Source organism: Elephantulus edwardii, unplaced genomic scaffold, assembly GCF_000299155.1.
Source record: "Elephantulus edwardii isolate Elephantulus edwardi_28Jun2011 unplaced genomic scaffold, EleEdw1.0 scaffold00001, whole genome shotgun sequence".
Taxonomy (NCBI): domain Eukaryota; kingdom Metazoa; phylum Chordata; class Mammalia; order Macroscelidea; family Macroscelididae; genus Elephantulus; species Elephantulus edwardii.
This window is the reverse complement of record NW_006399751.1, coordinates 2360697-2386519: the sequence shown is the minus strand read 5'-3', so window position 1 is coordinate 2386519 and position 25823 is coordinate 2360697.

The window sequence follows — 25823 nt, the reverse complement described above, 5'->3', positions numbered from 1 at the left end:
ACACCCCCAGAGTTCCCCTGTATACTTCAATTCAGACCAACCATGTTTTAAGTGTTCCATACCCATAATTGGCTAGTGGATTATTGGACAGTTCAGATGTAGAGACTTTGTAGTTCCAAACAACTGCTTCTCCCGCAGCCTGGAAACTTCACTGTGAAAACCATTTCTCAGGCAGCTAAATGTACATGGTGTGTCATCTCCCTTTCTTAGCCTCCGTTTCTACCACTGGAAACGACCTCAAACATTGCTTCTCAAATTTTAATACACATGAGTCACCTGGAGATCTTTTTCAAATGCACATTGTGATTCTGGCATTGAGGGGCAGAACTGGAGACTTTGTACTCCAAATGACCTCCCCGGTGGCATTGGTAGCTGATAACCACATATTTAAAAGTTTGGAGTTCTTTAAAGTGAAATCAATGGTAATATATTTTCTTTACCATAGCAAAAACATTCCAATATGAAATTAATGTAGGTCAATTCTGGTGGCCTAGTGGGTAAAGAACTGCACTGCCAACCCAAAGGCAGTTCATTCAAATCCACCAGCTGATCTGTGGGGGGGAATATGGGAAATATCTTTCATGAGGTTTATAGCCTCTCAAAGTCTGCTAGAGGTTCAATTTTGAGTTGGTTCTGATGGCACATAAAAACAATAGTCAAGATTTAAAAGGAGAGAGTGTTAAGTCTTCAAACGCCAGCATATATCTTACCTTTATATTACATCTCCTTTGAACTGGTCACATTTTAAATACTAGGTTGCCACAGATGGTTTGTGTCCACTAAATTGACAATGCAGCCCCAAGTTCATTATCATGGCCTGTATACCTATCACTGTGTAAGCCTGCGTTTTCCCAAATCAGACCCAATTTTCCATTCTTTCTATTCCCACTAATCCCTTCAATGTTTTGTTTGGAATTCATGATCTGTCCTCAGAAAAGAAGAAAAACTTCAGATACAAAAATACCACCTATGAAACTCTTCTCAAAGAATGTTCCTTTCCGCTCTTGCTCATGGCCATGGAGATACATGGGGGAAAGTCTCCCCTTGAGAAATATCATCGTCTTCCCTCTTGTCTCCATTCTGGCCTCTTCCTTCTTCTCCTCTCAGAATCCCATTCCTTTGAATCAGATGCCCAAAATTATGCTACCTACTATTCCTTATTTTGTGTGGCCATTCAGTCAACATTATATAACCAGCAACTTATGTATTCAGTACTTGGCTTATTATATTTATCTTCACCTTCATCCCTTTAATGGTCTTGATGATTTCAACATCAACATAGTTGATCTTATCACTTCCACAACTCCTTTCCCCTCTCTGTTCTCAGCTGCCCACTACATTACTTCAAAAATCTAGATTTTAAAATATATTTAAAATTGTTTTCCAGCTCCCTCACATTTTAGTATCTGCATACCACCAATTTTTCAACCTCATTCCACCTGGTCAGCCTAACTTGTACCTACCCATCAACTGAGGAGATCCTGTCCGATGGATCTTGGCAAAGAAATACCAGAAAAGCAAAGAATACCAGAAAGATGTCTGTTTGTATTTTATTATCTGTGTGGATCATAACAAATCATGGCTAACATTGAGAAGAATGGTAATCCCTGAAGACTTAGTTGTGCTTATGTGAAACCTAGACTAAAAAACTGTGGTATGAATAAAGCAAGGGAACACGGAATGGTTTAAAATCAGGAAAAGTGTGTGTCAGGGATGTATCCTATATCCATATATATTTAAACTGTATTCAGAGCAAATCATTTGAGAGGCTGGACTATGTTAAGAAGAATATAGCGTCAGGATTGGAGAAAGACTCACCAGCAACCTGCACTATGTAAATGGCACAACCCTGCTTTAAACTGAGGAAGATTTGAAGCACTTGCTACCGAGGATCAAGGAGTACAGCCTTTAATATGAGTTACATTTGAACATAAAAAAACCCTTACCACTGGATCAATAGGTAAATCATGGTAGATGAATAAGAAATAGAAATTGTCAATGACTTTGTCTTTTTGAATTCACAGTCAACTCCCTTGGCACCAGCAGTCAAGAAATAATAGTAATAAACTGCTATAACATACTGGGAAAGACTGCTGCCTGAGATCTCTGCAGAGTACTAAAGAGCAAAGTTGTGAGCTGGAAGACTAAGGTGTACTTGATCCAAACCATGATCTTTTCAGTTATTGCTATGCCACTGAAAGTTGGGCAATAAATCAAGATGACAGATGAAAACTCTATGCTTTTCAATTGTGGTGTTGGAGAAGAATACTGAGTATCCGTGGATTGACAAAAGAACAAGCAAGTATGTCAGTACCTTGATAATTTGCAGCCAGAATGCTTCTTGGAGGCAAGGATAGTGAAACTTTGTCTGACACACTTTGAACAGTTTGTTAGGAGAGGCCAGTCCTTGGGAAAGGATGTCGTGCTTGGAAAGGTGGTCATTTAAGGTATGGAAGACCCTCAGTGAGTGGGAGTGATGCAATGACTGTAATGGACTCAGACGCATCAGAGATGGTGAGAATTACAGAATAAGGCAAGGTTCAGGTTCACTATTCCTAGGGTCACTGAGTTGTAGTCAACTTCAAGGCACCTAACAACAACAACACAGCTTAGTGGTAGAGTTGCACTGCCAACCCGAAAGCATGTGATTAAACTCTGCCAGCTGTTCCACAGGATAAAAACGGGTGATCTTCTCCCATGCAATTTATGCCTCTAAAAATCAGCTGTTGAGTCAGCTATAGATCAGTTCCAGCTCCACAGTGCACAACAAAAACTGTTTCAGTGTAAGTTGTTGGTATAATGGTTAAAGCATTAGCCTACTAACTAAAAGTTGGCAAAATGAATCTGTCAGCTTCTCCACTGAAGATAAGTCAGTCTGATTTTATAAAGATTTACAGCCTTGGAATCGTATAAAGTGGTTCTTAAATGCCCCACAGGGTTGCTATGAGTTGGAATCGACTCGGTGGCATTGGGAATTTGTTTTGCCGTATCAGTTTTCACCTGTACATCTCCGTGCTTCCCTTTCCCTTTTTAACCTTGCTGGATAATCCTGCTTGCGTAGAATCAACAGAGTGTCTCCTTGTCCCACCAAATGAACAGCCAAATGGAGTTAGGAAAAAAACCCGAAGACTAATTTCTTTGACGATTCTGTATTTTATTGTTTTTAAATGAGATTAATCTGACCTGCCACATTTTAAAATTTTGTTACAAAACTCAATCCTCAATATTGCTCACTCTGAGTTAGCAGCTTCTTTATCTCGTTACATTGGGAAAATTAGAAGCTGTCAGAGAATTAGCTGCTCCCACAACCAATGCTGCCACGAACAACCTCTTCCTTCACTCCCGTAAGTATAGCTAGCAGGTCCCTGCTCCTGTCTAAGGCCAATGTCTTGACTTAGGAATTGATTCTCATGTATTCTTTAATTAAAAATTCAACTTCTAGAGATATTCACTCTAATACGTTTTTCCTTTCTCTTTCCTTTTAACATCATTCTTGATGTACAAAAAAAGTAGTGGTTGCTCACAACTTTAAATCTTTGTGGCAATATAACCCTCCAGCTAACACCTCATTTCTAGTGTTTTCTATACTTACTGGCTCCTATTTTTTCCTACCCCCTCTCCTCCATTTTGCCTACAACTCACTCCAATCAAGTATTTGTCTTTATCACTCCACTGAAACTCTCATGTCCAGATGACCATGACCTCCAACTTGCCAAAATAGCTAACGCTCAATTCTCATTTCCTTCAAACTCTTGGCAGCATTTTATGCAGCTTCTTTTATACGCCTTTTTGTGACTGGTGGTGGTTTCTGGTTATTCTCCTGGAACGGCAGCCACTCCTTTGGCTGTCTGATGAATATCTCAGATTTAAGCTAGCCGGAATGGATTTTTTTTTTCCCCATCCACTAATTCTTCCCCCTTTAGTTTTGTGCCACTAAGTCAGATATCACTATTTACTCTCTCATCCAATTGCTCAACGTGTCCAAGAGCTGTATCATCAAAATACATCCTGAATTCCTCCACCTCTCACCACGTATATTGCCGCTACTCTAGTTAAAGACACCACAAGAAGGGGAGCTCTGGTGGCCTAGTGGCAAGGAACTGCAACTACAATCCCAGAGGCGCACGGTTTGAACCCACCAGATGCTCTGCCGGGGAAGGAGGGACAATCTCCTCCTGTACCAGTCAGATCTGATTTGACGGTACACACACACACACACACACCACACACACACACACAAGACACCACAAAAATCACTCACTTGCACTTCTTGTGACACCCTGTTATCTGGTCCCCTTGCTCTTCTATTGTCCTCACCCCTGTTCCCACCCCAAGTCAATGCTTTATAAAAGAATGATCATGAAGTATACATCTGTACTTAAAACCCTTTGATTTTTTTTTATCATATTTAGAATATAATCCAAAGCCTTTGCTTGTCATGACCCTCGTAAATGTACTTCTGGTTAAGACTTACTTCTTCCACCACCCTCTCCCCTCATACTATACTCCGGCCATATTGACTATATTTAATTTTTTTAAAAGTATGTCAAGCTCTTACTGGTCTCAAGATTTTTACATATTAGTGTAAGTCCCTAACACTTATCCCCAGGCGCTTCACGGGGCTTCTGCTTTGCCATCACTAACATCTAGCTTGACTGTCAACTCCTAAGTCATACTAACCGTATTTCCAATCATTCTCCTTAAAGCTCTCTGTTCCCTCACATAAGTTCATTTTCCTTCCCAGCTCTCACAGCTACCCCAAGTTATATTTTTTAATGATCTGTTTATTTTTAGGTTTTTCACTCCTTCATTAGAAAGTAAATTCTGCAAGTAAAGAGACGGCTCACAGGTGTGTCTCCAGCATCTAGAGGAGGCCCTGGACCAGGGTGAGTACTCACTAAGTGCATGTGAAAAATTTCAGGAGACAGGGCAAGTGGGCAACCAAATCAAAATTAGCTGCTTGTGTTACCTTCCAGGGCTGACCTGGGCAATATTGAACCAGAGAGGTTTCTAAGAATGAGATGTTCCCGTACAAAGTAATTGCTGCAGTACAGTCCATACCAGGGAGCGTTTCCCAGTGCTTGTTAGCGGTTAGATGCAGAAATTCACAATGAGCCCTGCTAATCAGCTAATTTGCCTGTTTCCATCAATAGTTACCACCTATTAGTTTCTGCTGCCCTATCTCCACCTATCTTGCCTCACAAGAGCTTGCTTTTAAACCGAGATTTTTCTTTGCTTGCTTTGCCATCTCTTTGCTTGGCTTTTCTTTCTTTAACAAGCACAACAGCATGCTGCTGCATCTTCAAAGAGTAAATTAATTCCGTCCGCAAAAGGGTCAAGTGCTAGAAAGTGCATAGCCATGCAGTTTGCATGGCAGGATACAGAAGATATGATGCTAATAAGATTCTAAGATGAGAACAGCAGACTGTCTCTGGGGATTCAGATGAAGGGGTCTGTAAATTTTAAAAGAAATGGTCTCCGAAAACTAATGATGTCTGCTTTCCAATTCATTAATAATGTGGAGTGGGGAGATGGGAGTGAGATTCAGGCCATGCTTTGAAATATCAAAATGTAACGAGGAAGAAAACAGTAAGAGCAATCTCAATGGGGTCATAAAGCTGGGAGAAGGAGGCAAACTGTAAGAAGATGTGGTGGTGCTGTATGGAGGGGAGGGAGTCAGTCCACCCCATGTGTGTATATTTATGTGCATATAGTACCTTTATCTATATACAAGTAGATAGAAAGTTCTGCTAGGGGAAAAAATTACTGCAGCATTGATAAGGCTTTTGCAATTTTCATATTTAAGGTGACTCAGAGAGAATATTTCAGAGTATTGTAAAAGCACGTCTAAGCTGCCTGCCTTTCCATATTTACAAACCCTGCCCTTCACCTCTTTGCATTGCATACAAGAAACTGGGTAACAAGAACCTCTACCTTGTTTGTAGTTAATAGTGGAAGAAAAAAACCCCTCAGGCAAAGCCTAATGAACCAAGAGCAATTCTGAGCTCTTCTCTGTAATATCTGCCGAGACGGTGTCTTTCCAAGGGCTGCCTGGACATAGCGTGTGACCTTGCTGCTTTCCATCATTAAAATTTCCCATTACTGGCATGGTGTTTGCATGGAGGGGCCGTTGTGCAGATATTATGGCTGAGTTTCTCCCTGCTGCCTTCGGAGCTTGCGCTAATAGAAAATGCCTCTCTGCTTGAACAGTTCCCCCGAGCTGGGAGGTGTGCAACAGCAGGAGAGTTTAGCTTTGGCTTTTATTTTGACAAAGCTATTACATTTTGCAGATTGAGGTTATGGTCTTCCCTCCTATCTCTGTATTTTATCTGCATGATATTTTCTGATCTCCCTTTTAAACCCCCATTAGTTACGATTGAGGCTCTGGGGTGGCAGCCTGCCTTGGAGCTGTGATACCGTCAGCTTTTCTTTCGAGCCACTAAATAGACTGACGGATTCAGTAGTGTTCAGTCATGTGGAACCTTTCCAGGGGCCTAACCTCAGAAAGAGGACCCTTGTGTGCCAGAGAGAAGCCTGTGGAGTTGCAGCCAAACCCCCACCCCCACCACAAGGGACTGACAATCTTTAAAGCAGGCTCCTGGGTTCTGTAGGCCACGTCCTCCTGCTGAGCTTCCTCTTTCTGCACCAGGAAGCTCTGGAGGTCAGCACAGCTGATGGCATATTCAAGCTGCAGGTCCGTCCTCAACACACTTGATTACTCTTCAGGGAAGCTGAAGTCTTGGTTCTCCTCTCCCAAACTTTATTTTGTCTGCAGTCACACTGGTTACACTTCTCTTCAAGTCGGATCTTATCATTTTAGCAGAAAGGTTCACACTATTGAGTCCTTTTGCCCAGAGAAGAAGGAAGTAGTTCCAAGCACTGGTTTACAACTATAAACTGTTGAGAGCCAACTGAAAGAGACGTGTTCTGAGGACAGCTCTCTCAAATCACCAAGCAAACAACAGTCAGTTGAGAGGTTTTGAAGCAAGAGCTAGTGGTTTCTAAAGCAAGGTGGTGTGACTGTTTCTTTCTCTGCGGCTGTCTTTCTTGAAGCAAGCATGGTTAATTTTTCCTGATACAGTCTGAAGTCTGAAGCAAGGAGGATGGAACAGCCACATCCCTTCATCTCTTCACCATGTTCACCTTCTTCTTGAATGTGTGGGTCGTGGCCTTGTAAAGTGGAGAGTGTAGGAGGGAGGGGGTTGTAGAGGTGAGGAATTTATTTCCCCAGGAAATCTCATTTGCAATGCAGCGCCTGTTTTTCATTGAGGTTTCTGCTCCTTGGCTTTGTTTTCGGCTGGGTGAGTGAGCCCAAAAGCTGAAAGCTGTCTGGTGACTCACAAAAGGTCACACTGAGAGTTAGGGGGACAGACCAACGCATGCTGCCTACCTGTGATTGATGTGTATTAAAGCTGTCTCGAGCCACTCATAAACACAGCAAGAATCCTGCTCTCTTTTCATCAGCGCTCTTGACCAAGACTTGATTTACTGTGTTGAAATCAGCTGCTCCTTCAGTCCTCTACAATAGCTTCTTTAATAACTTGTCATAACAGTTGATGACAATTTGGAAAAGCTCCCATATTCAATATATTTTTTTTAAATTGACTTTGCACTATTCCAGGTACCAAATCTTTATAAAGAGTCTAATTGTTCCCTGAGTGTTTGCTGACTTTGCTGACCTAAAGGAAAGTGTTGATGAATCAAACCCTCCTTTTCTATCTATGAGGGTATTGAGATATGTATTCAATATTGTAGCAAATTACTGCTGAAAATTGGTTCCATGTCCCCGGGGCTACTCACTTCAAAAGGTGAACTGGTAGAAGTACCTGCTAGAGAAGACCAACAAGCTCTACTATTTCTTGACAAGATTGCTTTAAAATTTGTACTAAGACGAGATCAGAATTGGATCAGCGTGTAATAAGAAACAGTCTTGTTTTGTTTTCCCCCACTGAGTCCTCCTTTGTTGTTTTGATACAAATAGTCATACTGATAATGAAGTTTGAGACTAATGTTTAATTAGCTGATACATTGGTCTTATTGTCTTAGAAAAGATTTATTAATTGAATATATATGCCTTATCTGAGACACAGCAACAGTGTAAAACAAATCTCTACTAGGGATCTATTTATTGTGGGGATTGGTTGTTATTTTTTTTTATTATTATTATTTTTGTGTGAGTGTACCGTCAAATCAGATCTGACTGGTACAGGAGGAGATTGTCCCTCCTTCCCCGGCAGAGCATCTGGTGGATTCGAACCGTGCGCCTCTGGGATTGTAGTTGTAGGTCCTTGCCACTAGACCACCAGAGCTCCCCTTGGTTGTTATTTTTTATGACAAACTGAAAGAGCTATTTCCACAACTGTGTCCAGGAATGCCTGCTTGAGAATTCTTGGGAAATCTGACAGTCCTTTCAGCAAGTGCAGCAAACATTCAGAATGGATCCACCAATCACAGAGGGAAGAGGCTGGCCACAAGCAGCTGGGCCATAGTACCTAAACATCCAACTGTACAACAGTCCTGCTCCCTATAACTCTGTGTATTCTGCGTACCTTTGAGGGTATACTTATGTGTTGCTTCTTCATAAAACCCTTCCCAGTCACAAAAGGATACAGTTCATGATCTGTTTATTCATTTCTTTTTTTTTCTCTATCTATTCATTTCTTACTCTATTCCCCTAGCCCCATATCATCTTGGTTTTGTGGCAGTGGTCTTATAGAGCATTTTTCCTTTTATGACTGAGTTCTTTGACTCAGCAAAATGTCCTCTAGACTCATCCATGTTATATAGTGTTTCACAAGTTTCTTATAATTTTTCTTTTTTTAAAAAAAAATTCTACTTGTTTATTTACTAAATTTGGATACATTGTTTTCAAGAACAAATGCTTTCAATAACCCTCATCCCGACACCCAACAAATTGTACAACCCCATGATTAATTCCCCTCTCCCCCTGCACATCCTCACCCCTCTTGGATCCTTATACTCATTCTACAATAAGGTTTATACAACATTTATCCTTGTGGGACTGCCTGAATGAACACAAACATTATTTAAAAAAAGAAAGAAAACTAGAGAGGTCTAAACTTCATGCCAAAAGTACTGAAAATAAACAGACGTTCCAAGGGGGCAGGGGAGGTATACAGTTTAAGTCTTGATTCTGATTTCTCTGTGATACTTAGAGTGTATGCTTGCCAGTTGTCTCTAAATCATATTCTATCTTCTATTGCTATTCTCCTTTTTACATTCCCCTTAACAATGTTGAGTTGGATCTGGGGAAGGTTCTTGTTTCCTTCTGAATCTGCAGTTAAGCATTCCTTAGAGATCTCCATGTGTCTTGGTCTTCCCAGTGTCAAGGATTATTTTCAGCACAAGGACTAGGTAGGCTTTTCTCGTGGCTTCTTTCTTGGTGGCACTGATGTCCCTCCTCTCTTCTCACCTCTCTTCTTTTATCTCTCTGACAACAAAAGGTGATACAAGTCAAATCCTAGGAAACCTGCCCTTACAGCAGGCCAGGCTTGTGATGGGATTACAAGTGTTGCATTCCACTCTTAATCTTCTTATACCTGTTTGTTTTATAAGAGTATAGAGTATTGTTACATAACTTTCACATTGTTATTGTTTACCATCAAGTCAGAACCAACCCACAGTGGACACTGTGGAGGTGGGGAGACAAGCTGTCCTGCAGGCCTAAAGGCAGACAGTTTGAATCTCCCAGCAACTCTGAAAACCTGCTGTGGGTTGTTTCTGACTTGACGCCACACAACAAGAACATATAGATAAATAAATAAAGAGATCTGACCCTTCTAGTGAGAGTGTGAGGGAAGACACCATTCAATCCATTATAGCAGCGGGGGGAAAAAAAATACAAACACACACACACTCACACTCACCCTCTTAAACTTTTGTTCCCCCTTAGTATGACCATAGCAAACTTCCCCTTACATAAAATATAGAAAACATAGGCATACCTAACTCCAAGAATATCTGGAAAATTGAGTAGTGTCTTTGAAAACTCATTGGCAGGTCAGCTATGAGTCAGTCCTGACTTGTTGGCACAAAGCACTAAGTTACTGTTTTAGTAATTGGAAGGGCAGTAATAGGTTAGATTTTTTTTTTTTCTTTTTGTTGGTGGTAGTCATGGTTGTGTTAGGTGGTATTAAGTCTAGTATGACTTACACCAATTCTATGAAGAACCAGTCTAAATACTGTCCTATCCTGGGCCATCCTTACAATCTCTGACTCATCTAAACTTATTGCCAAAGTCACAGTGTCAACCAACCTGGTTAAAGTCTTCCTCTCTTTCACCTCCCCTCCATCTTTCCAAGCATGATGTCCCTCTCCAAGGAATGACTCTCCTAGCAACATGCCAAAAGTATGTGAGACAAAGCATCATCATCTTTGCCTCCGAGGAACACTCTGCTGTACCTTCTTCAAGACATATCTGTTCTTTTAGCACTCTTCTCCAGCACCGCAGTTCAAAGGCATCAAATTCTTCTTCTACCATCCTTTGTCATTGTCAAGTTCATTCATTGTCTTCATTGTTAAAAGTAGTCAAAGGGAGAAGATGAGGAACGTGGCCAACAAACAGTGTCAACAGTAATAACCTAAACCCACAATGCAGTAACTTGAAAAGAAAAAAATAATTTCATTAGCCCAAATTAAATAGAGAAAATTAGAAACTTCAAAGCAGGGGAAAATGAAGCAAACAAGCCATTAATAAATAATTTAATTATAATTAATTAATTAATTAAGCCATTAATTGATTCTTTAGAAGTCCAACATAATAGTCAAATCTCTGGAAAGTCTGCTTAAGAAAAAGTTATATTGTTGTTGTTATGTACCATGAAGTGGGATCTGACTCCTAGCTGACCATCCAGTGGGTTTTCAGAGACAGTTAATTACATGGAAGGAAACTGCCCTTCTTTCTCCCAGGCAGCAGCTGGTGGATTCAAACCACTTGCCTTTGGGTTGACATTGCAACTCAGGAAAATAGAACACAAATATGTAATTTAAGATGGGGCATAACTACCAAGACAGAGTTGATTTTTTTTTAAAGTGTAAGAGAAAGCTGAGTATGAATTGATGCCAGTAAATTTGGAAGTCTCAATCAGAAAGTTGGGATTTTTTTCCTTAAAAAAAAAATAATAATAAATTAGAAATCGCAAGGCAAGGCAGAAAATATTGAAAAAATAATCAAAAGATTTTCTCTTGAAAAAAGTATTATATTATGGGAAAATTGTAGAAAAAGATAATTTCTAATATACATTTTCTTACAGATAAAATATTTAAAACTTCACCATTTAATCTGTGTGGTAGTATAATCTTTATTATAAATTCATAGCCATGATAATAATAAGTCACAAGTCAGCTTCATTCACTAATATGTTGTGTTGTGTACCATAGAGTTGGAACCTACCCATAGCTAACACTTCAGTGGGTTTTCAGAGGCAGTTAATCTTAGGAAATATACTTCGTCAGTATTGTAAAAGGAAAGAATATGTTTGTGTATAATATAGAATTAAGTTTCTGATCTATTAAAATTTCTTTCTGGAATACAAGAATAGCTTAACATTATGACATTCTGTTTATTTATTAAATTATAATAAACAAAAAAAACCCATTTACTCATCTCAGAATATGTATAAAATCAGCTTAATAATTTTTTTATTATTATTATTATTATTATTAATTTCAATGAGCATCTACAGAGATTTTGGAATTCCATTCATTCATTGTTGCACTTTTCTCTCCACCCATCCCACCCCCACCCCCAGTTTGATCCTCTCCTTGAAAAGCAAAGGACAAAAAGCAAATTTTTTTACATTCTGTAGAGCTTTGGTATCCTACTCTATAGAAACTTGTTCTACTTACTCAAAAGGTTGCTCATCTCTGGTAGTTCAAATCCATCAGTGACTTTGAAGGAGAAAGATGGGCAATCTCTTTCCATGTGGTTACAGCCTCAGAAACCTGCTCACAAGCCAGCTATGAGTTGGTTCTGATTCAAAAGCAATGAGTTTGAGAGTTGTAGTTAACTAAGAATAGGAAATCAACCAAACACCCTGGTCTAATAAAGATATATTATCACAACTTACAATAAACATAATAATTACAGCTGTTAGCAAGGAGTGTTAACTGTGCTTACTGTCCTCTCTCCTCTCCGTCCTTAATAATGGGACGTTTTAGCTAAACCTGTGACTGTATAGAACAAAATCTGCATTTCTCAATTTGCTGGCCACTGCGTGCAGCCGTGTGACTAGCCAGGCTAAATCTGACCTGTGACATATAAACAAAGTGTCACATGCAATTTCAGAGCTGGCCATGTAACCAAGGATGAATTTCTGTAGTTCACAAGATCTAGTTACACTATGTACATTATATTACCAACTAGAAATATTGGGGGGGGGGTCATACAAAATAAGAACTAGTATTGTAAGTATATAAAATTATTTTTAAATGTCCATGAAAATGGAAAGAATCATAATATCTGAAGAAATGGGAAAGGGACTGTACTTCAGCTCCATACTAATATCTTATTTTCTTAAAACTAACAAAAATAGTAGGGAGTTCTTAACCAATTGAAACAAAATTCTAACAACTAATTAAACCTAGATCATATTGAATAAGACACCATATGATTTTCTGTACTTTGTCTATGTATATAAAATCTTACATAATTAACAAATTGTCTAAAATAAAGACTTAAAGCAAAAGGAAATCTAAATAAAATGGCAAGGGTGCTTGTAGAAAGAGGGGAAAGTCCCAGCAATGTTGCTTTGTTCTCCTTGGATCCTAAGATGATTGAACACTTACATGCCTCAGGGCTTGGACTAATTGCCTCATCCCCAGAGTAAATAAGTGTCTCAAAGCAAAGGCTGAAGGTAGTCACTTTGATTTGTCATCTCCCAGAGATTGTTCTGATGAGGAACTCAATGCAGATGTTCCGTTACCTAGTAATAGATTTTGAAATTATTGCTATTAGGGTAAAACTACCCTTGTGTCTTTATTAACTGAAGGGTTTTTGCTGTTAGTTGAATAAACTTACCCAATAAACTGAATTATTTTAAAAAAAGACTCATATGTGGTACAGCTCATTTATCAACATCAACAAGAAGACTAAAGTACCTAAGAATAAACCTAAAAGGAAATGCATAAGACTTTGTGTGGAACAAATCTCAAAAGATTAACAGAAAATTATCAAAATCCATTCTTTAAAAGGGAAAGATATTCTGTGTTCCTATATGGGAACATTAAATATTTTACCGATATTGATTCTCCTCAATTTAATCTATAAATTTATGAAGAAAAGCAGTAAAATAGACTCTGATAAGCCAATTCTCACATTTATCTGAAATTATACAAGTGGTATGGAAAAAAACCCTCAATGTTCTCTAGAAATATTTTTATTTTTTTAAGGAACATTTTTAAAAGGCAACGAATAAGAATGATAAGTATGTATCAGATTTCTAAATATATTATAAAGCTTTAATAATTGAAACAGTATGGCATTGGCAGAAGAAGCGAAAAAGAGACCAGAATAGAGTCCATAAATATACAAATATATATTAAATTTTTAAATAATAAAAATATTTCAAATCAATGATGAGTAAATAACAATATATAATATATGCACATATTTTTCATTGTATGAATGGTTACACTGTATCCTATGTACAAATATAAATTATAAATGGATTAAAGAACCAAAATATAATGCACAACATTAATTATTTTAAAATTATCAAAAAGAATAAAGAAAAATATTTCTGTCTTTTGGGGTGGGGAGGCCTTGAGGCCTTTTTTACCTAGAAATAACTTTTAGATAGGTTAGAGTTTGTAAAAACTGAAACAAATGGCAAGAAAATATTAGTAACATGTGATTCGTTTAAATATTTATAATCAGAGTAGAAGAGACTCTAAAATCAATAAGAAAAAAGCTAGAGCAAAAGCTATGAAGCCCAAAAAAGATATGAAGCCAGTAATGAATAAGCACTAATATTCTCCACCTTATTAGTAATCAGACAGAATGAAAATTAAAAAAATAGAGTGAGATTTCCCATTAGAGTGTAAGATGCTTTAAGATTTCCAATTCTCGGGCGTGCGTATGCAGATACTGGTGTACACCAGTTCTCTCTTGCTATCTTCCTCCTTGGTTGTCCCCTGCTTCCCCCACCCTCTTGCTTAGTACATACCACCGACCTGCCCACCTCACATCCTCATTGGTGTTTCCTTTAACATCACTCCCTTTGCTGAGACATCTGTGTAAGGTGCTGCAGTGCTTCCTTTAGACTTTCCTCGGAGATTGCCTGCTTTGCAGAGTACCCTTACCACCTGATTTAAGTATGCAAGCTATTACCACTTCTGATACTTCTTGCTTTTTCCCCCTCTATCAACTGCCATGTGGGGTAGGTAGGCAGATAGATGGATGAGTAGGCAATGAATAATTTTTTTTAAAAGTGCTAGGAGGAATAGATCAATAGTAATTAATGATATACAGTTTAGATGAATGCATAAAACACAGTATTCACTCATGAAACACAATATATATAAATGATTGTATGTAAACCAATAATAATATACTAAAAAGTCAACAAAAAGTATGTCACTGGTAAATGCTAAGACAGAGAAAATGTAGGTTTTGTCTGGGTAATTTTGCTTCTCTTTGTTCTTACTAAATACATTTGTGCACATAGAGAGATATACAAGGACCACACATATGTGCTCAGTGTAACACTGATTTTTAATAATAAAAGGAAAAAAATTATTGGGGAGAAGTTAAATATGATATATTCATGCAACACAAAGCTATGCAGCTGCTACACATAATAAGATGGAACTGTATGAAAAAGATGGAACTCAATGAAAAAGATCTCCAAGATATGCTATGATGTTAAGTGGGGAAAATAAATCACTGAAAGATATTTACAATATAACCTTATTTATGCTAAAATAACTGTATATTCACACATATATGTATGTATATGCATGTGTATGAACACATGTGTAAGATATAAATGTATATAAATACAAATTTAAGGCATAAAGTATACACATCAGTTGTTACTAGCTTCTTAACTGTGTTCTGTGGAGGGTAGAAGTTTGAATGTGAAGGAACTGGTGTAGAAGCATTTTCTGTGTACGTCGGTCTTGTCCTGGTCCTTTGCAATGAGAATATATTCATCTATTACATTTTTAATTAAAAAATAGAGTGTCTCCAAGGTTATCCTATTCCAATGTCAGTCTCAGTCATTTGTATCCTGAAATGCTCTCCTGGGTGGCAATGAATGAAATGAAGTAATGGCCGGTGTGCCGGGAATTGCTTTAGAACACTGTGCTGGGGAACATTAGTCAGCTGCGTGTGCCCTATAGAGAAGAGGCTGAGAACCATGTTCATGCCCCATTGTTTCATTTCCTCCTGCAGCATTTAGAAACAAAAGAAGCCTCATCTTGCTTTTTCTACGGTCAGAATATGTCAGAAGTGCAGGAGGAAGGTTTCTCTGCAGTTCAGGCATTTTTCATACCTACAGAATTGCTCTTTGTGCTGTATGCTGAGTAAATTTTAAATAAATAAATGCTTCCCTGCTAACATCAAATACAGTGAAATAAATTGCAGGGCTCAGAGTGCATAAATGAGCCTGCTGGCAGCCCCCTCTTTTTAAGTCTTACATGTGGCTCTGAAAATGTAAGATATAGCACAGTGACCTCACTAGATAGCAGAAACTTAAATGCTGTTGTTTACGTGAATTCATTCTCTTTCTGACTTACACACAAGCATGTTTGTTCTAACACATGAGAACCTGCACACCCACCACACACAACCCCCAACGGAACTGCCTATCTCAGTTCCAGGCTTTTTCTGGATAAGCTTTGTTTGACTTTGTGCCTTTTCACCATTGACATCCTCTCAGTGACTATACAGGGTTGCAAGTCACCAACCCATGGGCCCAGGACAGCCTTTAGGGGCAGCCATGTTTTTAATCAGATCTGCTTCTCTCCTTGATTTCTTTGTGACTTGACAGGCAGTAATGTCACTGGCTTGGTGTCATCAATGTGCTATCTCATTTTATCATCCCCACATGGACCTTCTCCCATACTGTACCATGCAGAATTCTTAATAAAAGTTTGTTACCACTTTTATCATAGAGTAATCCATGATAGATAATACTTACAAATTGTGTTTATGTGAAATCTGTACTTGGACCAGAAAGCATTCCTCAGAACAGAGCAAGGAAACACTGCTGGTTTCAGAATAAGGAAAGGAGTGATACAGAAATACATCCTGTCTCCATACCTTTTCAGTCTATTTGCAGAATAATAGATCATTCAGGAAGCAGGGCTTTTTGAGGAGTGTGGTATCAGGATTGGAGGAAGACTCTTCAATAACCTGTGTTACACAGATGACGCACCTTGCTTGCTGAAAGTGAGGAGGACCTGAAGCACTTGCTGTATATGGTCAAGGACTGTAGTCTTCAATATGAACTGAAGCTCAACATCAAAGAGACAAAGTTCCTCACGAGTGGGCCAATTTGCAGTACCATGATAGATGGATTACAATTTGCTTGGCTCCACAATCAACACTCTTGGCACCAGAAGTCAGGAAATCAAAAGACAAATTGCACTGGGAAAATCTGCTGTCAGGGACCTCTCCAGAGTACTGAGAAGCAACGATGTTAGTCTAGAGACTAAGGTGCACCTAATCCAGGCTATAGTCTTTACAATTACTTGCTATGCATCAGAGAGCTGGACAATGACTAAGGATGACAAGAGAAGAATTGATGCCTTCAAATTGTGATGCTGGAGAAGAGTGTTAAGCATAGCATGGACTGCCAAGAAAACAAATAGGGAGAGGGTGAAACCAAGTTTCTCCTGGAGGCTAGGATTTTGAAGCTCTGTCTCACATACTTTGGGCCTGGGAGAGTCTGGTCCTTGGAGAAAGACATCATGCTTGGAAGGGTCAAGGGCAGGAAAACCCTGGATGAGATGGATGGATACAGTAACTGGGACAATGGGGGTTGTTGTGTCAGAATCAGACTGTCTCAGGACAAGGCAGGCTTCAGTGGTGCTGTACATAAGGTCACTATGGGTTGCAGGCATAAAGGCACTTAACAACAACACTAAAAATCATGGTAATGATAATTGTTACTGAGCCCTTGAATAGCCAGGCACTATTCCAGCCATTGTGTAAAAAAAAAAAAAACAAACCAAAAAACAAAGAATCACCTTGTAGTCATTGTCATCAAGTGGGAATCAACTCACAGCTGACATTCTGTTGTTTCTGAGGCTGTAAGTAAAGGAGGAAACAGTCTGCCTTTTTTATGGGGAACTGCTGGTGGCTTTGAACTACTGAAGAGGCAAAGACTTTGAGTTAGCAGCATATTGTATGGACCTTGTTTCATCATGAGAATTGCCTAAATCAAGTAATATCAGGATTACTACTATTTCCATTTGACAAATGAGAAAAATAAGTGTTGGAGAAACTAAATAAATTGCTCAAAAGTCATATAGCTAGTAAGTGGCAGAAATGTGATTGAAACTCAAAAACAAATATAGTAACAATCAAGAATCTAAAAGAACTGTTCAATTTTTATGTTTTTCATGTTTTCAATTCATTTAACATTTTTAAGTTAGTACAATAACCCATGCTTGCAGTGGATGAAAAAGTAAAACCCCTGTACCCAAGCAAGAGTGATTACCCACCTTTCTTCTCACAAACCAGTTAAGCCAACTGACTGCTGTGTTTCCTTCATACCCTCCCACATGTTCATCCAACATAAAGGCATCCGTTTACTTGTCTGTTGTTGCTGTTGTGTACGATAGAGTAGAAACTGACCCATAGAGGTAGTTAATCGCACAGGAAGAGATTTTGCATCCTTCTCCTGTTGAGCAGATTGGAACTGGTGTGCCTTTGGGATCGCGGGGAAGATTCTTACCACCAGACCACCAGTGCTGCTTGTAAAGGGCTTTTGTTTGTGCATGTGTACATATGTCGTGGCTATATTTCTTACAGTTCTCTTCCACAGAATTTCCTTCCCTGAATGGTTCTGGGCTTGGATTGACTACTTGCATGAGGCAACAGCTAAGACAACTTTCATGAGGCAACAGCAAAGACCACAGATTCTTCAGCTGCAACAGGGTCTCCTCTTTCAGACCCTCTGCCTCCTGGGCCAGCTGCATGTTTTACTTCATGACAACAACCATCAGCTTCTCCTGGAGGTCACCTATACCATGGATGTTGGGGGTGGTGGTTTATAAGAGCCCTTCCTCTGTACCGTGCTTCCTGTCTATCTCTGCTTCCCACTCACCTGTCCTGCAGACTTCAGGTCCAATGCTGGACATGGGAACAAAGCCATACTAAACTATTGAACCAGTTACAGCTTCACATAAGGTCCATTCCTTATATTCCTTAGATTTCATAACTTCTTAAAATACCACTTCTCTGACCAAACACTGAATGGTGTTTGTTTTCATTGCTTGGTTTTAGCCTGAACAGAATGAAATGATACATATTACTCAGCAACTTGTTTTATCAGTTGACAAATTATGGTTTTTGCTTTTTTTTGTTTGTTTTTTTTTTTACAAAGCCAGCCTAGTTCTCTACTTTCCTACCACCAACTTTATTTCTCCAAATATTTTTCTCAAGTATTTTTATACACAATCACACAAAAATCCATCATATACTCAAGATTTGTTTCAAACTCCAAAGCAAACCAGCTTCATGGCCATCATTTCAAGTCTGACTCCATCGTCCATAGTGACATCTATCTGCCCAGTATGTTTGTGGTTGGAGACTGTCCGTCCACCTTTCTCCCCAGTCCATCTTATGGATTCCAGCAGAGTTTTTCTAGTTAACAACCCAACACTGTGCCATAAAGGCTCCTTGTAGGTTTGTGCAATGTGTTTATTTTTTCCTTTTTGTTCTTTCTCCTCTTGCCATATGTGCCACCTCTAATTTCCGGACAGCTTGCACTGATACGTCATATATCCTTCTGAATTTTCTCTAACGTTCAAGATGCATATTTGGACTTGTCCTTCAAGCACTGTTGTTTAAAAGGAAACTGTACTTTACCAAATTGAAGTACCAATTTAGTAATTTATTTATTATGAACTCTTCTTAAATTTTCTACTATTTAACCGACCTATCCTCAAGACAATAATGTATTTATTAAATTGAAATACTGTATTGATTATATAGAAAACTTTGACCTTTTTTTATGGCGTTTTCCAGTCTTTCTAAATCAATCTAGGATACTTTTTTATTTTTAAAATAAACCCTTATTTTATATTGCTTTGTTTACAAAGTTTGTGTAAATTGTGTTTTCACACTATCACATTTTGGCCACTTACTCTTAATATGCGTTTTAAGGTAAGAACAATCTACTTTTGAAAAGTTATGTTAGGTTCCTCATTGTAAATGTAACTTGCATCTATATTAATTTGGAAGAGTTTTCTCATTTTCAGCCTCCCTATCCAAGACCATGAACTATCTAGTTTCTTAGATCTTATTTGGCCCTTCTGTAATATTTCATAGTTTTCTCTGTATGGTTCTATGCCTTTCTTGCTTTATTCCTAATTATTTTAAGTTTTTGTCACTATTGTTGTTTTACCAGTTGATATAACAACTAAATGTTAGTTTACCATTTGATTTCTTATACTTCTTATATCTTTTGCTAAGATGGAAAGTGCTGGTTGTTTTTAAACATTTATCTTGTAGCCAGTTGATTGCTAGTTCTGTCAAGCTGGCTTTATTCAGTGCAACAGAACTAATGTTATGGATTGTTAATATACTAGAGATTCATTATAGGAATAAGACCTTACGTAGCTGTGGGAGATGTTCTGAAATAAGGATGTGAAAGGGGAGGTGGAAGATCAGAGAAAAGTCATTAGCTGTCCTTCTAAAGGCGTATGCATGGAAATCTGCAAAGCCAGGTAGCTCAACTGCTGAAACATAAAGAAAAGTTGGCAAAAACTTTATGGAAAACTGACATCTTTGCAGAGTTCACACTTCAGAGGTCTTCAGGCAAGCTGCTGGTAGAGGTCAGCAAGTCTAACAGTCAGGAATAAGAGTTGGCATCGAGTACGAGAGAGCAATGATAAACTGGAATTTTCTAGGCACCTTGACATCTGTCCTTCATCTCATCTAACCCAGATGAGGCTCGGAAATCAATAACTATTGCTTCGCTTTCACCTTTCAGATCTCATGTCAGTCCTGTCTTTGGCCAGCCTTTGCACAAACCACACAAGGAAGGGCTTCTAAAAATGAGCTCTCATTATAGCCTTATTAACATTGAAAGAACCTGCACACTTGTCCAAGTGGGTTCTTTTTCCAGTGTGTCTATTATTAATACTTTCTTTTTGTTCCCCTGCATTCATTAGAACCTCCAAGACAATGTTAACTAATAATTATAACTAATACACCTTCCTACTTTTAATTGAAGCTCTGATGGCATAGGAGACAAGGAGTCGTATTGCCAACCCAAAGGCTTGTGGTTTGAATCTTCCAGCTGCTTTAAGGGAGAAGATGGGCAGTCTCTTCCTGCATGGTTTACAGCCTCTGAAAAACCGCTAAAGGATCAGCTACAAGTCGGTTGTGACTTGAAGGCACCTAACAATAATCATTTTAATTGAAATGGTCTTGTTCTTTAGAGTGATAATTGTGCTGGTAACTTGTCCTTATCTTCACAACTCATTCATTGAGTTGATGTGAACCCTCCAGCAGGTTTCTGAGGCTATAAATTGCATGGCAGGAAGGAATAGGAAAGATTCAAAAAAGGGGTAAAAATAGGCATAGATCAATCGTAATTAATGATATAAAATATAATGTCTATGAATGATTATATGAAACAATGTAAATGACAGATTATATAAAACAGAGTACACATGAATGAAACACAATGTAAATTAATTATTGTGTGAAAACAAGTTTTTTCAAAAGAGAGATTTCCTATCTTTCCCCAGCAAGACCACTGTTGGATTTGAACTGCCAGAGAGGTACTGCCTTTGGTTTAACAGCTCAGCAGTCTGTGACTCTATCACCAGAGCTCCTTTATCTTAGTGTTTCAGAAATCACTAAAGTAAATGTTTAGTGCTGCTACAACAGGGATACCACAAAGTACATGGTTTTAACAAATAGAAATTTATTTCCTTATAGTTTAAGAAGTTAGAAGCCCAACGTCAGCATGCCATCTCTAGGGGAAGGCTCATTTTCTCTCAGTAGTAGATGAAAGTCCTTGTTTAACTTCAGCATCTGCAGGCCCAGCTTTTCCTGAAGACCTCCATATGTCATAGCTTCCCTGATACCAAGAAATTTAGCTGTACAAGAGCTCAGGTCAAAAAGATACACTCCAGGGGAGCTCTGATGGCCTAGTGGCAAGGAGCTGCAACTACAATCTCAGAGGCACACGGTTCGAATCCACCAGATAGATGCTCTGCCAGGGAAGGAGGGACAATCTCCTCCTGTACCAGTCAGATCTGATTTGATGGTATACTCACACAAAAATAATAAAAAATTAAAAAATATACACTCCATTCCTGGCAGTTCTTTCTTATTAGTCCAAAGGGTCCCCCATCTCCCCTCAGTTTCAATTTCTTCACCTTTTATCTCTAATAAATCAAAAGGTGTTACTGGCCACATCCTAGGGAACTCCTCTCATGTCAGATTGAGAGTGTGAGGAGATTTAAGGAATAGTTTATTCTACGTTTAATCCTCCCGATAAACTGATCCATGACTATTTAGTTTATCAGCATGAGGGATCATTACATAGCTTCCACATTATATAATTATGTACTTGTGGTTTTGGGGTGGGGGTGGTGGTTATTTTTGTTGTTATATGCCATAGCGACCAATTCTGTGTACAATAGACCTGAGCCCTGCTCTATCCTGTGCCAACCTTATTGTCTCTGACACATCTACCTTCATTACCCCAGTCACTGAATCAATCTATCTCCTTGAGGGTCTTCCTTTCTTGCTCTGTCTCTCCACCCTTCCAAGTATAATGTCCCTCTCTAAGGACATGTCCAAATTAGGTCAGACAAAGCCTCAGAATCCTTGCCTCCAAGGAGCAGCCTGGTTTTACCCTCTCTAGGATGAACCTGTTTGTTTCCCTGGCAGTGCATGGTATATTCAATACTCTTCTCCAGAACCCACAGCTCAAAAGCGTCAGTTATCTTTCTATCATCCCTAGTAATTGCCCAACTTTCTGATGTATAGCAAGTACTTGTGAAGACTATGGCCTGGATCAGGCACACCATAATCTCCAGACTGACATCGTTTTGGGGGGGATTTGCAGGGGCCAGAGGGCACAACTCAATCCATGAGTTAAGTAAATCCCTTCTACTTATTAGAACACACTTTTGAAAAAGTTTCATCTCATTTTTTCAGTATTTGTTAGAGTAACTTTGTTTTCCTTTTTAATTTGGGAATGCAACAAATTATGTTGATTTATTTCCTGATATCACAATTCTTTCTTATTCCTGGGATAAATACTTGCTGGTCATGCAGCATCATTATTTTGAGACAATGTTGGATTCCATTACATGACAAGTTTCGCTTAAATATTGATAAGTGAGGGTGCCTTTTTTTCCTCCTTTTTCTCTATGTGAATTGTGGAGTATTTTCTGAGGCACTTTGTACTTAAGACTGTGATTTGAGGAGATCATTGGAGGCATTAATGGATCACCATCAGGATAAAGAGGAGGAGATTCAGCATCTGCTCGGAGGACAGCTTTTCTATTGGCTGACCTGTGGGTTCTGAGAGAAATTATTCGCTGTACAAATGGTCTGCAATCTTTCATAAATTGCTCTTCAGCATATTTATTATTTCATTACATACTCATTAATGGGAAGGACTGGCCACTATGATATTTTCATGTGACAGATTTAATTAGCCATTTCTTTGGTGCTGAGGATCTAGAAGAAGATAATACAATTAAAAATAAAATTCAGAAAGATATTCAGTGCTCTTCTTTGTATTTCCCTGAATTCAGTATGAAATAAGTGCTGTTTTCTGGTTCAAGAAAGATTCAACAAAAAAGATCATCCCAAAAAAAGATTACTTATGTAATATTAAAAGCAGATAACTTTGATTCTACCAAGAACTTACTAGTCATACTAGTTATTTTTAATATGTACTGACCATGGTAATTTTAATAATTTATATCAAGACTACTTATGAATTTGATATTTTCATTCAACAAAAGGAAAATATTCTATATCAGATTGTGTAGATTTCCTGTTTGATTTTTTTTAAAAAAGAAATATCTGTGTCTGTTTCTAAGTTGTACACTCTTTTTGCTTTGGAGAGAAAGAAGATTTTCCAGGTATTCTGACATGCTTTTGTAGGGCATAAGTAGATAGAAGCTTATAGGGCTAAGACCAGGCTTGTGTTGCAAAGGCTCAGAAACAGAGCAAGGACTTTTAGGGGTCAAAGAATCCATAAAGGCAAATTGGTCTGTGCCTGCCTCAAGCTGTGGTGTTAATATTAGTAGACAGGATGCTGTAGAAATGTGAGGGAGAAAACGATAAAAAGTGATATTTAAATTGCTGCAAAGCCTGAATTGAGCCCTTTCCCATTATTCCAGAATCATTACTAATATAAGGGAAGCAGAGAGACACCCGAGCCCAATGAAAAGCCCTAGGAAGCTACCGAGCCCATGAAAATCCCAGCTGGTGAATAAAATCTATCATGTTGGCAAAACAGTGTGAGTGAAAATCTTTTAAACATGCATCAGCTGCAGGGGCTGACTGTTGAGAAATAAGAGATTAAGGTGATGCAGGGGAGACTGGGGGCACTCATGCTCACCCCTCTGAGAAAAACCCGCCTGTGCTCTACTGAGTCACACACTATTAGGGTAATAACACAACTCACCCGCCAAAGACATCCCTTTCCTACATATTTTTTTTAAAAAAAGTAAAAAACACTATGGCTTAGCCACCTGAATCAAGTAATCTCTAAAATGAATGATTAAATATTGAATCATTTTATATTATTGAAATTGCAACAAGTCTAGTTGCTGTATTCCTTTTAATATAGTGTCCTTCATACTAACCTGACAATACAATGAAGATATTAAGAGTAGAATATTTAACAAATATTTATTGATCAGTTACTATGTGCAAAACTACAAAGATAAATCAGATGTGGTCCTGCACTTACAGGAGCAGTTCTTGTGGGAGAAACAGACACGCATACGTAACTAGCACAAAGCAGACAGCAACAGGAATAGGAACAGAGGAGCAGAATTCTACGGGGGTGGGGGAAGGAAAGATGAATAAAGATGGTAGTTGGGAAAAGATAGTTTCTATAGCATTTCAATGTGGTCTAGGAGTTCTCCTGACTTGATTATTAAGGAGCCAGGTGACCCGTGGCGAGACTCTGGACTTTTCACTTTCTCATCTATAAAAGAAAGGGTTATTCTGTAATGATCTCTAAGGTCCCCTTGCAGAACAAAATCTCTTTAATTTTATTATCCTATTCACATAGCGGAATGGCAAGAGTAAAGCTGTTCTCAAAAATAAACTTTAAAAAACCATTTTGCTGCAACATAGTTTTAGTAGCAGAACATTATTCAGTGACTTCGCACTGCGCGTTTCTCCTTCCTGGCCAATTTGACATCAGAACATTGAGAAGTCAAAAAAGAGCATCTCTCAATTAAGAGTTGATGAGATGTTTGAGGAAGAAATGTTACAGTACAGAAGAACACAACAAACAGTGCAATAATTACTTATAGACACACTAAATAAAAAATAATGGAAATATTGCACATGCAGCTAAAAACCCCATAACCAACATCCCTCTCTTCCATTTTCTTCTTTCTCTCCAGAGACTACTAGAATTTATTTTCAATCTATACTTCAGATTAATTTTTAGTATCTTTAAATGTGTATTTCCATAAACAGTGTATCAAATTACTTTATATTTTTAATGTTTTATGTATTGAACACACTATTGTTTTGCTTCTTGCTTTTATTACTCAATACTGGGGTTTTTTAATTACCAATTTGGATAGTTTATTCTTTTTCCTTTCCATTTACATCCATTATATAATTTTTTTTCATTTGATGGATTTTTTTAAATAAATTTTTCTTTTATACTGATTTACTTACAAAGTTCATATACATAGATTTTCACCCCAGCTCTTTCCCATTTCCTTTACCCATACCTCCCTCTCTCCATCAAAGTGTGCAACCCTGTAATTGAGAAATAATAGTACAGTCACACAGTAGAGTACTATGCAGCATGCAGGAGCAATGAGAATGTGTGTGTGTATGTATGTATACTGGTTTACTTACCAAATTAATATACTTTGTTTTTCATACCGGATCTTCCTCCCTTCCTTTACCCACCCCACCCTCCACCCAGCTAATTGTGCGATGTAATTATTAAGCCTCCCCCCATTCTCACAAATCTGTTCGCCCTCTCTGCCCCCTTGGATCCTCATATATGTTTTGATAGTTATCTGTTTCTACAATAATGGTCTTATACAGTATTTGTCCTTATGGGACTGAGTCAGTTCATTTAGCATAATGCTTTTCAGTCCTTTCCAAGTTAGGTAGTGATTTTCAAAAGCATTGCTCCTTTTTGTAAATCACTTTCTAACTTGGGAGGGACTGGAGATCATTATGCTTATTGAACTAACTAACTCAGTCTCATAAAGAAAAATACTGTATTAAACCATTATTGTAGAATGAGTACAAGGATCCAAGGTGGGGAGGGGGGAACAGAGGGATGAGGATGGGCAGGGAGTGCTTAATCATAACGTAGCACAATTAAATGGATGAAGGGAGGGGTGATTAAAGGAAGGGGGAAAGATTCAGTGTGAAAAACTACGTA